General features: G+C 43.1%; 1 long non-coding RNA gene across 1 annotated transcript in view; it reads left to right on the forward strand.

Annotated features, from left to right (window-relative positions):
* Window positions 1-388: 388 nt before the first annotated feature.
* Window positions 389-14,949, forward strand: part of LOC114810020 — a 78,035-nt gene continuing 63,474 nt past the window's right edge. The window contains exon 1 of the long non-coding RNA XR_003757765.1: window positions 389-431. This is a non-coding gene — a long non-coding RNA (uncharacterized LOC114810020). The remainder of the gene's footprint in view (window positions 432-14,949) is intronic.

Consider the following 14,949-nt stretch of genomic DNA (forward strand, 5'->3'; position numbering starts at 1 on the left):
AGTAAATGCTTAATAAATATGAATTAATCAGCCACAAAGTTTTCCTCCTCTTTTCCATAATCTAACCATATTTATTTACTCTTTGCAGTGTTCACTTTTGCCAAGCTAGTCAATTTCTCTACCTCATTAGTTTTCTATCCTTTCAGGCCTTGCTTTTCTACTTGTAAGTTTCAAACTTCTAGCTGATACTGTATGAACCCACACCAAAGTTGAACCAGCCCATTCCTTCATGGAAGCAATGGCAGTAAGGTGATTGAAATCAGCTGTTTCTGCTACTCATCTAACTCATCTCATAGTCACCCTTGGCCTGTAGATGAGCAGCTGTTTTCAGGATTCTACAAATAGCATTTGAGGTGGGGGTAAGGGGGGAGGAAGAGGTTGGTGGTGCTGCAGTGTTATGTTCCTGCTTTCAAGGTTTCTCTGGAGTTGAGGTAAGATTTCCTATAACAATTTTGTTATTGGCCTTTATCAATCACTCATGGTTAAGTGGGGGTTGTTGATGGTGGTTGCATGTCTTATTGAAATCAGTGTTGCTAACAACAGTCCAGGAAACTTGAAAGGGTTAGCTATAACCCTTTTTTGAAAGGTTCTTTTTTACTCTTTCTTAGGAGTTCTGGTTCTAAAAAGTCAGATTCCTTCATTCCTCATATGCATTTTTGAGGGCTGTAGCTGGTTCTTCTGATTCTGGAGGGCACTGGAGTACTTCATATCTAAGAAATTGCTGCCACTGCATCCTAACCCAAATGCTTGTTAAAGTTAATTGTATTTATTGTTTGAGAGAGAACAATGTAATGGAGTTGGTAGATGTGTTCTCTGCCTGCAAGGAGCTTATGGTCTGGAGAGCCTCTTGGATATACCTTACTTAGGAGAGCTTATTTAAAATGGGGTCTCATCATAATCATGTTTCAGGGAATAGGGCTACTTTTAAATGGGGTTTTCTGCCTGTAGGAATTCTTAAGGGAGACAACATGGAAGTCTGAGCCACAGCTCTAACAGTCGCCGTTCCATGTATTCCATAGATTTGTTGTGTGATCCTTGGCTTGCTACTCAGCTTCTCAGTGTTCTAGTTTCCTGGCTGACAATCTTCTGTCTAAAGATATACTCATTTTCCCCTGCAGGATTTGAATTGTGTTTCCCTGCCTATTTCTGCCACTGTAGAGTGCCTCCTGAAACAAGCCCCAAGAAAAACTTCTTTTCTGTCTGGTTGGGTTAAATGGGCTCTCTTCTAGATGATTAGCTGTGGCATTCTGAACTGTGGTTTCCTTACACTAAATGCCCGCTGCCCAATTTGAGATGTGGTTTTACTTTCTTTACACGGGAGCCTACAGCCCAGGAGTGCATTTTGATGCAAAAATTCTCAATGGGGAAGAGATAAAGGTTTTTAATCCTAGCTAGTAATTTTGGCTTTTGGTCGTGTCAGTAGAGGCATTTATGAAATGAAGAAGAATATATTTTGATATGGTAAACATTCAGATTTGAAGACTAGATGGTATCTAAAAATAAAAGTTTATTCTTTTTTGGTGCTTTGTGAATTTTGTTCAAGCATCTTCTGAAAGATTAGAATGTATCTAATAGTTATGCTATTTTTAGAATATGTGCTGTATTTGGGGGACTTATTACATTTAAATTGTGGATATTTTGCATGGCCCCCCAAAAGCTCTGAAGATTATTTAGAAACCCAATTCAGCTGATGCCACTCCTCAGCCCCCTCACCGCCCCCCGCCAAGACCCTTAATCTGCATAAAAATTCTTTGTGAAAATAAATCAGTCAAAATATTTTAGGTTAGTGGTCTACCAGAATGAAAAGAAATAGTTTTCTTTTTGCTAGACAGTTGCTTTAGGCATTTCAAGAACTTCTTAACTGTGATAAATCATGTGTTTGCATTATGTATGAAATAATTTGACAGATGTAATTTTAATAGCATATTATTAACTCTAAATTGAGCACTCATCCGACCTGCTATTTGGATGACACACTTACTGGGTTTATCTGGCTAGTTCTGCAGCAGAAATGTATTTAATATTGCAAAAAGGTTTGGGCTGTCAGCTCTCTGCCATTATTGGATTCATACAGTGGAAGCTTTGTAATGGTATGCTATTTCACTGTTGTGGAAAGGAGGAGAAGAGGAACCTTTGTTCTCCTCTTACTAGTCTAAGGAGCTTTCCAAAATGTTCACTTAGCTCTATGCTACTGTTTTAGGATTCTAAGAACTGAAACAAGCCCCAAGAAAAACTTTCTTTTCATTCTGTCTGGTTGGGTTAAATGGGCTCTCTTCTAGATGATTAGCTGTGGCATTCTGAACTGTGGTTTCCTTACGCTAAGACAATTACCAGTTAATGAAGTCCAGAGTCAATGTCTATGCAGTGTGACCTAGTGGATAGAGCATGCGCCTGGGAGATAATAATAATAATTATAATGTTGGTATTAAGTGCTTGCTATGTGCAGAGCACTGTTTTAAGCGCTGGGGTAGATACAGGATAATCAGGTTGTCCCACATGAGGCTCACAGTCTTAATCCCTATTTTACAGATGAGGGAACTGAGGCCCAGAGAAGTAAAGTCACTTGCCCAAGGTTACACAGCTGTCAAGTGGCAGAGCTGGGATTCTGGGTTCTAATCCAGGGTCCACCACTTGTCTGAGGTGAGACCTTGGGTAGGGCACTTAGTTTCCCTGTGCCTCAGTTACCTCATCTGTTAAATGGTGATTAAGATTGTGATGTGGGCCAAGGACGGTGTCCAACCTGATTAACTTATAGCTACCCCATTAGTTGGTACCGTGTCTGGCTCAGCATACGTGCTAAAGGAGTAACTTTTTTTTTCAAGTTGAGCAACTGAATCTGTGCATTTGGCCTGCATTAGGCACATGAGGTGTCTAACTGAGGGGAGCTGCACCCCACTTCCCCCCTCCAATAACATGTATTTTAGGCTTGATTGATCTCTCACTAATCCCCTTTGCCAGTATTGACACCACTTGGTTCTGCAGGAGTAGGAAAGAGAAATCTTCATACATTTAAACTTCTCAAAACCAAAATAGTGGCCATTTTTTTGACTCTCTGAACCAATGTGGGTCTGGGGGCAATTTTGAACCTTCACAAATCCAGTTAGAAGAGGAAAGTTAGAAATGTGAGAAAATACAGAGAGGCTGCTGGAGTTTTCACTAGAAGAAAAATGCAAACAACACTGCTTCTCCAAGCCAGAACTGGTGGTGAGAATGGAGAATTCTTGCCAGGGTACCACTTGGTCCGGTCATGGCACCGAGATGAGGGGGGAGTGTTCTGGCTGCAAATTCCCATCACATTCAGTCATATTTATTAATGATAATGTTGGTATTTAAGTGCTTACTTTGTGCAGAGCACTGTTCTAAGCGCTGGGGTAGATACAGTGTAATCAGGTTGTCCCACATGAGGCTCACAGTCTTAATCTCCATTTTATAGATGAGGTAACTGAGGCACAGAGAAGTGAAGTGACTTGCCCACAGTCACCCAGCTGACAAGCGGTGGAGCTGGGATTCGAACCCATGACCTATGACTCTCAAGCCCAGGCTCTTTCCACTGAGCCACGCTGCTTCTCTATATTGAACACTTACTGAATTCAGAACACTGTACTAAGCGCTTGGGAGAGTATGAAATGACAAACAGTCACATTCCCTGCCTGCAACGAGTTTACAGTCTAGAAGAGTCTTACAGTTCATTCAATAGTATTTATTGAGCGCTTACTATGTGCAGAGCACTGTACTAAGCGCTTGGAATGTATAAATCGGCAGTCGCGAGCATTGACCTGCTCTGTGGAAGATGTGGAGACCAATCCGACTTTTAGGACCTCAAGGAGCGTTTGGTTCAGCGTTAGCTCAAGTCTTGGGTAACTTTTCCGGGAAATGGTCCAAGTTATATGTACAAATTTCAGAGCCCTGCAGAAGCAACCTTTGGGTCCTCTCTGCTTTCTGGTGGATATGAACTCCTGCGTGCTGATTGCTGTCCAATCTTCCCCTCTTTGCAGGTGGCTCTGGCAGGTGAGAGACTTTTGAACCCTCTTTAGAGGGAGTAAGCCCCCAGTTCTACCACTGATACCATTTGCAAAATCAACTGGAGACACCGTCTTCTATCGTGCCCCAAGGCTAAAGGAAGCCTTGCAGAGCACATCTTTGCTAGATGGACGATGGTCTGTAAACCTCCGTGGGACTGTCGAAATGAAGCCTGGAAACATTCGATTTCAGAGCAAAACAACAATATCAAGGATCAATACCATTACTACAAAGTAAGAAATTCAGATCCAACAACTTCTTCCCATCAGTCTATACAACAGTGCCCTCCACTGCCTTATAGTGGCATCAGGCTTCCATTCCATCCTCAATCAGCCATCTTTCTTTGTGTAGGGGTTCATAATAATGAGGCTAATTGTGCTATTTAAGTGCTTAAAATGTGCCAGGTACTGTACTATGTACTAGAATAGACACGAGATACTCGGGTCAGGCACCTCCCTGCCCATATGGGGCTCAGAGTCTAAGTAGGAGGGAGAACAGATATTGAATTCCCATTTTAGAGATGAGGAGACTAAGGCACAGAGCAGTTAAGTGACTTGCCTAAGGTCATACAGCAGACAAATGGTAGGGGCAGGATTAAAATTCAGGTCCTTTGACTCCTCTTGTTCTTTCCAAAAGGGTATGAATTTACTGAGCACCTTCTCGGTATGGAGCACTGTAGTAGGCTCATGGGCAGTACAGATTAATGAAACGACACATTCCTCCCCTACCTGGAGTTTATAGCCTGTGAACTGTTTGAAAAGGGCGAGGAAAAAACTGGCGAGTACCATATCGGGAGCTTTGTAAAATGGGTTGGGAGTGGAAGAGATGTCTTAGCGTGACTAAATATTTGGCTGACTCCAGATGGTCTTGTAATTTTGAAAATGGTCCTACTTCGAGACATTTGTGTATAGTTATTAAAATTACCCAAGGCTCTCCTGGCTAAACTCTTCAGCTTGTCTTGCAACAACCCCTAGCTACCCTTTCCTTACTTTAAATGTAGGTCCTACCACATTTGAGCTGGAACATGCTTAGTTTAGGACCTTCTGTATACTGGGAGTTCTAGTTGTAGTATGCACATTGGTTAGATGCTTTTAAAACTGATGACTGCTTAGGACTTGAGACACAAGTAGCATTAACTCATGCTGTGTGATGTAGATATTTTTGTGAGAAAATGTTAAATGTCTAATAATATGTCTCTTACTATGCACCAGACACTGTACTAAGTGCTTAGGTAGATATAATCAGATTGGACACAGTCCCTGTCCCACATGGGTCTCATGGTCTATAGTTGGGGGAGGATGGATATTTTATCCCTATTTTACGGATAAAGTAGCTGAGACACAGAGAAGGTGTGACTTGCCCAAGCTCACACAGCAGGCAAGTGGCCAAACTGTGATAAGAACTCAGACCCCCAACTTCCAGGTGTGTATTATTTCCACTAGGCCACACAGCTTCCCTGGGATTCCCTGAAAAATGCAGTTGAAAGAAAATCTTTAGCACCATAGTTGCTCTTCTCATCCCTCCCCACTCACCCACAGTCATCAAAAGGGATGGGGAAAAGGGTATAAGCTTGGATGGTATCCTACTGACTTTGGAAAAAAAAAATGAAGTTAGCCTACTTTGACAAACCCAGATCAAATTCATTTCTTGAACTTTTAAAGAAACACTAACAACCTTTAAAGAAAACCACTTTGTCCTGAGCCTAGTGACTGATCTTTAATTCAATTTAATAATAATAATAATTACTGTGGTATTTGCTAAGCAGTTACACTGCACTAATCTATGGAATAGATAGAAGAAAATCAGGTTGGACACAGTCCCTGTCTCACGTGGGGCACACAGTCTTCATCCCCATTTGATAGGTGAGGTAACTGAGATAAAGGGAAGTTAAGTGACTTGCCCAATATCACACCAGCAGACAAGTAATGGAGTTGGGATTAGAACCAGGTATTCTGACTCCCAGGCTGATGCTCTATCCACTAGGCACGCCGCTTCTCTTCTCCAATGGCGAGTCATTTAAACAGCATAAACATTCTGACAGTGATTATAGTTAAGTTTATTATCCAATCAAAATTCCTATTGATGTTAAGTAGAGGCTGACCCTACAATTCTCTAATGCCAGAAACATTAAGCTGGTTTTATGTAAGGGTTGGATTTGACACAATACAAATTTCAAGTGCTTCCCTCAGTTATTCAGGGCTTGTTAGTGCACACACTCCAGATCCTTTGGTGCTTACTGTTCTCTGCCTTTCCCTCCCGCCTTCCCTCCCTGTCTTTGTTTTTGGCTTTTTTTTTTTTAAATATATCCAACTTAGCACTTTCTGAGAGGAGGAGGGTTTTTTTTTTTTTTAAAAAAAAAGAGCCAATAAAAAGAAAGTCAATCTTGCTTATTGTAGCTCTAGTTAAAAAATAGTGAGGAGGTTGAATTGGCCCAAGTAAATAGCATGGTCTAGTGGATAGAGCATGGGCCTGGGAGTCAGAAGGACCTGTGTTCTAATCCTGGCTCCACTGCTTGTCTGCTGTGTGACCTTGGACACATCACTTAGCTTCTCTGTGCCTGTTACCTTCTCTGTCAAATGGGGATTAAGACTTTGAGTCCCGTGTGGGGTCCGTGTCCAACCCGATTAACTTGTATCTACTCCAGCGTTTAGAACAGTCCCTGGCACATAGTAAGCACTTTAACATATCTTATTTTATGCTGCGTCGTCTCCGACCCATAGCGATGCCTTAGATACATCTCTCCCAGAACGCCCCACCTCCATCTGCAATCGTTCTGGTAGTGTAGCCATAGAGATTTCTTGGTAAAAATACAGAAGTGGTTTACCATTCATTCAATAGTATTTATTAAGCACTTACTATGTGCAGAAAACTGTACTAAGCGCTTGGAATGTACAAATCGGTAACAGATAGAGACAGTCCCTGCCCTTTGACGGGCTTATAGTCTACCGTTGCCTCCTTCCATGCAGTAAACTTGAGTCTTTGCCCTCGACTCTCTCCCGTGTTGCTGCTGCCCAGCATAGGTGAGTTTTGACTTGTAACAGAGATTGCCTCCCACTCGTTAGCCACTGGCCAAGCTAGGATTGGAATGAGTATGCCTCTGCCTTGACTCTCCCTCCCATAGTCGAGACTGGTAGAGTACTGGAAATTCTCCAGGTTTGACTCTGAGAGAGAGCTTTAACAAATACTATCATAAAATAAGACTTTTTTGGATTAGCCATGGGTTTTGTTTATCCATGTCTTTATTTCTCATGAGAATGGATCGTGACTGTAGATCAGTGTTTTTGCAACTGAATGGTGCCAATCACCCTGACTCTCGGGCCTGGGAGGAATGAAAGTTGGTTTTGATCTTTTGCCCTTGAACTCATGAACCAAGGGTGGGCGATGGAGTGTGAGGGATCCAAGTTCCGTTCTTGGCATCAGTATGGGTTCTAGCAGTCAAGACATTCCTTGATTTGATTTGATTTTTTTTGCTGAGGATAATGTTGATAATGTCCTTCATGGCAATTAAACCAAACAAACAAATGTTGTTTGAAGTGAAGTCTTTGGAGTTGGAAAATGCCATTAAAAACAAACTCCTGGTGCTTCCAAAGTCATTTCAAAAGAGTTCTGATTAATTTAATCATAATGCCGCACTTTGCTAAGCTGGCTCAATCATACTTCTATCTGAGTTGGAGACTTGGGCTCTACTGTGCCCGGTGCCTTAGTTTGAGTGTATAACGAGCTAATTGTGGTCTGGAACGATGAGGAGAGGAGGGAAGCTGCCCCCACGACTCTGCAGGTGTCATTTAATCACCTGCTTTAGGAACCTGGATGGGCAGCAATATTCGAGTTGAAACCTGTTTCTACTGCAGTGATTGCCTCCAAACTCTGCAAAGAGAATCCCGCTTTCTGTGACTAGCTTGGAGTGAGAATCAGAGCAAAACAAAACTACCTGGATTTGCGCAGACCAAGGGTTGTTGGAGGCAGATTTTCTTGACACTAAGCCTCTAGAGTGTAAGCTTGTTGTATTATTGTGTTGTTGCACTCTCCCAAGCACTTAGTACCATAGTCTGCAAACAGTAAGTGCTCAATAAATTCCATTGATTGAAAAAGACCATTCTGGTTGCAGTTGGACTCTGAAAGGGCCAAGGTAACACTAGTAACATTAAGTGCTTAAACTAGGATCCCTACAGAAGTCTCACCATAGAGCAGTGGAAAAGCAGTTTCTAAAAAAAAAAAAAGGGGGGGGTGGGTGGGGTGGAGGAAGGTGGAAAAGTAATTGAATTTAAAATGAAGCTATTAGCTTGCAATTTTAAAATAAGGATTTTTATACCATGCTTAGAACCCCCTACACCTCTGAGGATGAATGAGCACTGTCCCGTACCATGTCAAGGTAAGTCTGTACTGTAGCTGTCCCAAGCAGAATTGCCTTTTTGTTTTTTCCTTTGAGGATCTCAAGAGAAGGCAATTCCACAGTTTTCTTGGGTAATGGGACCTACAGACCTAGAGGATTTTCTTTCACAAATCTCCATCACCCGTCCTTCACTGTTGATTAGCTCAGTACGGTTGGGGCTCTGGTTTTCCTGCCCTCCAGTACTCAGGCAGAACACGGAACGATTTTCTGAGGTCAGCTTGGAGTTGGACTGAGGGATGGAATTCTATCCAGCTACATATCTAGAAGGAATTTCAAGAAACAGAAACAAGTCAGAATTTGAAACCCTTTTCTGAGGGGAGTCGAGGAGAGATCCCAACGATTGTGAAATGAAAGCACTTTCCCATAGGTTTTGGGAGTTACTGCCAACTATCACTGCTAAAATGTCTCCCGTGCATCAGCGAAAAGGTGCCATATAAAGGTAAAATTGCATCAATACTGTTATTAGTACTAATAAATATTTGATAATAGCAACCAAAATGTTATTATTAACATTAACAACAGCAATAATCATTACTTGGCTGCATTAATGTTGCCATAGGAACCTTTACATTCTAGACTACTCCCTCCTTAATTTTTCAATCTTAATGTTGCAATAATGTTAGTTATTGTATTTAATATATAGTGTATTTGTAGTCTTTTATGACTGCTGTTAATTAGATGTGCAATCTTTTATTAGTGTTTGGAACTATAATTACCTCAGCTCCAGGAAGTATTAATAATCAGAATTCAATGCAGTTTTATTGACTTAGTTTTCCAACAGAAGTTATGAATTTCAGTGAATCAATATTCATTTAAAATAAGACACCCAAATTCAAACAGGCCTTTTCTTTAGTTAGTGAGCAAAGTGGCAGCAAAGCAATCCATCTTAACTGGTGTTTATGTTAGAGTATGTCACATTCTTCTATTGAAGACTAATTTTCTATGAGAAATAATTTCAGTGAGTCTTTTTTTTTTTTTTTGTAGTGTCCCTCCTGGTGGGACACAAATTACTTCAATATTATATATTGGGTAGGGGATTTAAAAATGCAATCCTTGCCCTCATCTCACCTCCCTGCCATTTGAGAGAATTGTGAAATAACTGCCGAATGGGATGAGCAAGACTATCTCACTCCAAGCCCACAAAAGGATAGTAATCGAGATTTGGGATGGAAGAGTAAATTCACCATAGACTGGTAAGCGTCAACCTTCAAGAGTCTCAGTATGGTCTCTGCAGTTATATTGAGAGAATTGAATAGCCAGCGCTACTTTTGGTCCTGTGGAAAGAGCATTGCTTTGAGATCACATGTTCCTATTTTCTAGTCCCAATTCTCCTTGCTGGGGCTATTTTGTCAGTGGGGAAAATCTCTAACAGGAGGACTGCCCAAGGCATACTGAGAGGTGGATAGCTCCAGCAGGAATCCTGGAATATGGCTTGCTAACATGGGCAGTAAAGATTGCAGCGGCTCCTAAGACAAATGCCTCTGGGATACTAATAATAATAACAATGAGTTTTAAAAGTGCGTATGTGCCACGCACTGGGATAAATGCTAGGGTAGATTCAATACAGTCAGATTAGACAGTCCTTGTCCCATTTAGGGCTCAGAACCTAAGGTGAAATATTTAATCTCCATTTTGCAGATGAAAAAAACTGAGGTAGAAAGGTCATAAAGTATGAAAAGGGCATAGCCTCGTGCTGTGATCCAGCTCTCAAAAGAACCTTTGCACTCATTTTGCAGTTTGCTGCACCCCTGCCCTGCTATTTTGCTTGTTGCGTTCTGTGCCTCAGCAGGATTATGGCTGAAAGAGAAATGAGAGAGTGCGTTTCTGGAGCTGAACAAACCAGTAACACTATGATCAGTCCCTTCTTGGAGGCTCTCAGACCTGCAGTCTCAGGATTTAGGGCTCAGAAAAATGATGGTATTTATTAAGCATTTACCAAGTTAGGCACTGCTATAGTATAAGATTATCTGTACATGGTGGTTCCCTACCCTCCCAATCACAGGAGTTATAATAGATCTTATCCCTCATTTTACAAATGAGGAAACTGAACGGAAGCCAGAGAGCTTAGGTGACTTGCCCAAGGTCACCTAAAAGGTCAGTGTCAGAGAGGAAATTAGAACCCAGATCTCCTGATTCCCAGTCTTATTTTTTTTCTAATAATAATTGCATTTGTTTAACACTTGTGCCAGACACTGTACTAAGTGCTGGGGTAGCTAAAAGGTAATCATGTCAGATCCAAACTCTGTCCCTCATAGGGCTTGTAGTCTAATAGTCAATAGGCCATGTTGCCAACTTTCCTGATGGAAGACCCAATCATCATCACTGTAAAGCCATGACTGACTAGTGTCACGGCAAATTAGCGTCATACAGTTCCACATCCAGATTACCATAATAATAATAATGTTGGTATTTGTTAAGCGCTTACTGTGGGCAGAGCACTGTTCTAAGCGCTGGGATAGCCACAGGTGAATCAGGTTGTCCCACGTGGGGCTCACAGTCTTAATCCCCATTTTACAGATGAGGTAACTGAGGCACAGAGAAGTTAAGTGACTTACCCACAGTCACCCAGCTGAACAGTGGCAGAGCTGGGATTCGAACTCATGACCTCTGACTCCAAAGCCAGGGCTCTTTCCACTGAGCCACGCTCAGACTATGTACTCTTAGAAACCTGGAGCCAAAGAATACATCTCTCAAGGTCAGACATGATTGCACCTAAGCTACTCCAGCTGGACTGTTGTCTTTTATTAATTTTTTTCCCCAAAGAACTGGATTCCACAGTCTTCTTTAGTTTATATGTTGCAGAGTCTCACAATCTGTAAAATCAGGGAATTGTTCCTCAGGTCTAAGGAATAACAATTATGGCATTAGTTAAGCATTTATTATGGGCCAGAGACTGTACTGAGCACTGGGATGGATACAAGCAAATTGGGTTGAACACAGTCCCTATCCCATGTGGGGTTCACAGTCATAATTCCCATTTTACAGATGAGGTAACTGAGGTTCAGAGAAGTGACTTACCCAAGGTCACGCAGCAGATAAGTGGCAGCCCTGGAATTAGAACGCCTGACCTTCTGACTCCCAGCCCTGCTCTTTCCACTACTTCATGCTGCTTCTTTCTTTGTGTCCTGGCTTCATTTCATAGTATGTCTCTGCACTCCCAAGGCACTCTTCCCACCAAGAACCTTTAAAAGATGGAATGGACTGAATTAGGCCCAAGATGAGGGGAAGTGAAGTACCAACTTTTAATTTGTGTTCTACCCCCTGATGTCCCACTGGGTTTGAACATTTCTACTCCTACTCCATCTTCTAGAGGAAAGAATTTCTGGCTACATCATGGTGATGTGGGGGCAAAATGAGATAAGTGCTTTGAGCTCCTAAGAGGACCGGCTGCTAGTTCAGTGGAAAGAACATTACTCTAAGAATAAGGAGACCTGATTATATCTGTAGTTGGCTACTGTGGGCCAGAAGCACTTAGGAATGTGTTGCACCTCTGCTAGCTATTAATTCTGCCCCCTCTGCTCCAGCTGGAACATAACTGGCAGTGTTGAGAGTGTGTGAGACACTGGAATCAATTCCTTTATGCAGGTTCTCAATTCTGAAGTGTCAGACCTGAGATTCATCTGTAACTTTTTTATGGTATTTAAGCACCCTCTATATGCGAGGCACTGTATTAAGTGCTGGGGTAGACACAAGTTAGGCTGGGCACTGTCCCTGTCTCACATGGGGCTCACAGTATTAATCCCCCTTTTAAAGATGAGGTAACTGAGGCACAGAGAAACCAAGTGATTCATCCAACGTCACACAGCAGACAAGTGGTGGAGCCAGGATTAGAACCCAGTCTTCATGTCTGCCAGGCCCATGTTCTAGCTAATAGGCCACACTGCTTCTCCAGTTCTGGAGGGGAGGTGCTATCTACAGTAACAGCAGGGAAAATTGTTACTAGGGTATACATAATGATTAACCATCACTCACTCTGCACAGGTAAAAGTTTTCCCAAAATGCTAAATAACGTTACCATTAGCTAGGGACAACTCTTCGCTTGTTCCTCTGTCCAGTCGCAGAATCTGAAGCGAACAGAGAGATCAAGTGAAATGGTCAGGGTCAAGGTTCATGTGGAAAATAGAATCCAGTTTCCTAGACTTCTGTTCCTCTTCAGGATTTCCATGGCAATTGCAGTCCAAAGATGATGGATCCAACTCTTTTTCTGGCTCTCTGGGTGACCCTCCTGATGCTTTGTCTCCTTGGCTCAAAGATTTAGATCCTTGGCGTTTTCTCAAAACGCTTTCATATTGGTTATCTCATTTGTCCTCCCAACTTCCCGGAGAAGCAGGGAGGGGCAGAGATTCTTATCCTTTCCATACAGATGTTGGGGAGGGGGTGGGTGGGAATGAAGTTCAGAGAAGTTAAATGATTGCCCAAGTTCACAGCATGTCCCCTCAGAATTGAGACTAGGACCAGGTCTCCTGTTTTCCAGCTCGGTGCTTTTTCCATAGGTTTATGGATTTAAGCCCTTAATTTAACCTTTGGTCCTCTTCCCCTCCTTGCAAGTAAATTCTGGAGGATGCAGGAGCTGACTAGCTTATATTTTGGACCCTGAGGTCCACCAAGCTCTAATGTGATCCTGGCTGTTTGGTGTTTCTCCTCCTCTCTCATGCTGCTCTCTACATTCGGAGTCTCCCCAGAGGGCCAGACCGAGCCATGTCCCTCTCCCCACACACCTCCAATTCATCCTGACTCACAGATAATTGCCTAAGCTTTCCAAAGTCCTTTTGTCTCTGAAGGGCCAACCAGGGTTGTTGGAGATATCACAGCCCCTACCACTTGATGAAGGTTCAAAAAGGAATGGACCTGGTTTCTCATCCTGCATAGAGGGGAGTGGGCCAGAGTAAACATTTCCCCTGGGAGGGGCCTCTCTCTATCCTGGCCCTATATGACCCCTCAGAGCTCAGCCACAGCTGTAAAACGAGTCTCTTCCAAGGTGAATTGGTAGGATTCTCTTTCAGGGAGTTGTGCCTGGGCATACACTACTCTGGTACATTCTTCTTGGCAGGGTGTCCACAGGATTGAGGAAAGGAGGCACTGCTCTCATCTCCTCTCCCCTCAACCCGAGTGTGGCCTCGTTGGGCAAGGAGCTCCTCCATGGGGCAGGATCATGGGCATTCTGAGGTCCATCCATTAAAATCCAAAATGTGGGGGAGAGCTCTGGAGTGGGTCAAGGGAGCCTCTTCTCCTCACATGTCCAAGAGGACACCTTATTACTGCTTAAGCCCGCCTAGAAAGGGAGAATCAAGCTCATTAACAAGAGCAACAGTCCCTGTTTGTGCTCAGGATGATCAGAGGCTCCACTCACTGAATTTCTTTTGTGTGGCTTTGGGGAGAGGGAAGTGAGGGTGCCCTCTAAATTGCTCCCTAACCTGGAGGCTTTCCCTTGGGATCTGAGCAACAGATATGATGCTCTAGACCACAGTCCCTCCCTTCTCCCACCCAAGTTTTTTTTTTTAGCTGGTATTTAAGTTCTTACTATGTGGCAGGCACTATATTAAATCCTGGGGTAGATATAAGATGATCAGATTGGGCACAGTCCCTGTCCCACATAGTACTCATAGTCTTAATCCCCATTTTACAGATAAGGCAACCGAGTCTGAGAGAAGTTAAGTGACTTGCCCAAAGTCACAAAGCAGACACGTGGCAGAGACAGGATTAGAACCCAAGTCCTGTCTCTCAGTCCCGTGCTCTTTCCACTAGGTCATGCTCCTTCTTGGAAGGAGGACATTCCCTGGAGTTCCTTGGATCGCAAAGGCTGCCACAGTCAGGATTCCTTATTGTGAGCAAGGCAATAAATATTTCTTGAACCTACACAAGAGCAGAGCACCAGAATAGGATTTGGACAATCTGGTCCTGAAGAGGTGCACCTCTCCCAGAGAAGAGGCAAGACCATCCCAAGGGGAACCTCCTCTTGGCAAGACTAGGTCCTTGGCAGAGTGGGCCCTGGGAAACTTCTTATTCCAGGGTGTGGGACAACAAGCCTAGAGCACATCTTTCTCAGGTCCTAAGTAGCCTCCGTATGGATCCCAACATTCACTGTTCTCAATCAATCAGTTTTTATTGAACAAGTGCTGTGTGCAGAGTGCTTTGGAGAGTACAGTGTAACAGAGCTAGTAGACACACTCCCTGCCCACAACAAGCTCACAGTCTAGAGGGAGAGACAAACAATATACATAAATTACAGATATGTGCATAAGTGCTGGGGGGCTGAGGGAGGGCTGAATAAAAGGAGAAATCAGGGTGACACAGAAAGGAGTGGGAAAAGAGGGAATGTGGGTTTAGTTGGGGAAGGCCTCTTGGAGAAGATGTGCCTTCAATAAGGCCTTGAAGGTGGAGAGAGTGAGTGTTGGTTATAATAATATTATGTTTTTTGTTAAGTGCTTACTATGTGCCATATGAAGAAGGAGGATGTTCCAGGCCAGAGGTAGTATGTGGGCGAGATGTCCCACCTCTCACCCCCATTTCCTAGAGCTTTCCCTTCCCCCTTCTGC

This window comes from Ornithorhynchus anatinus, chromosome 3 (assembly GCF_004115215.2).
Source record: "Ornithorhynchus anatinus isolate Pmale09 chromosome 3, mOrnAna1.pri.v4, whole genome shotgun sequence".
NCBI classification, from domain to species: Eukaryota; Metazoa; Chordata; class Mammalia; order Monotremata; family Ornithorhynchidae; genus Ornithorhynchus; species Ornithorhynchus anatinus.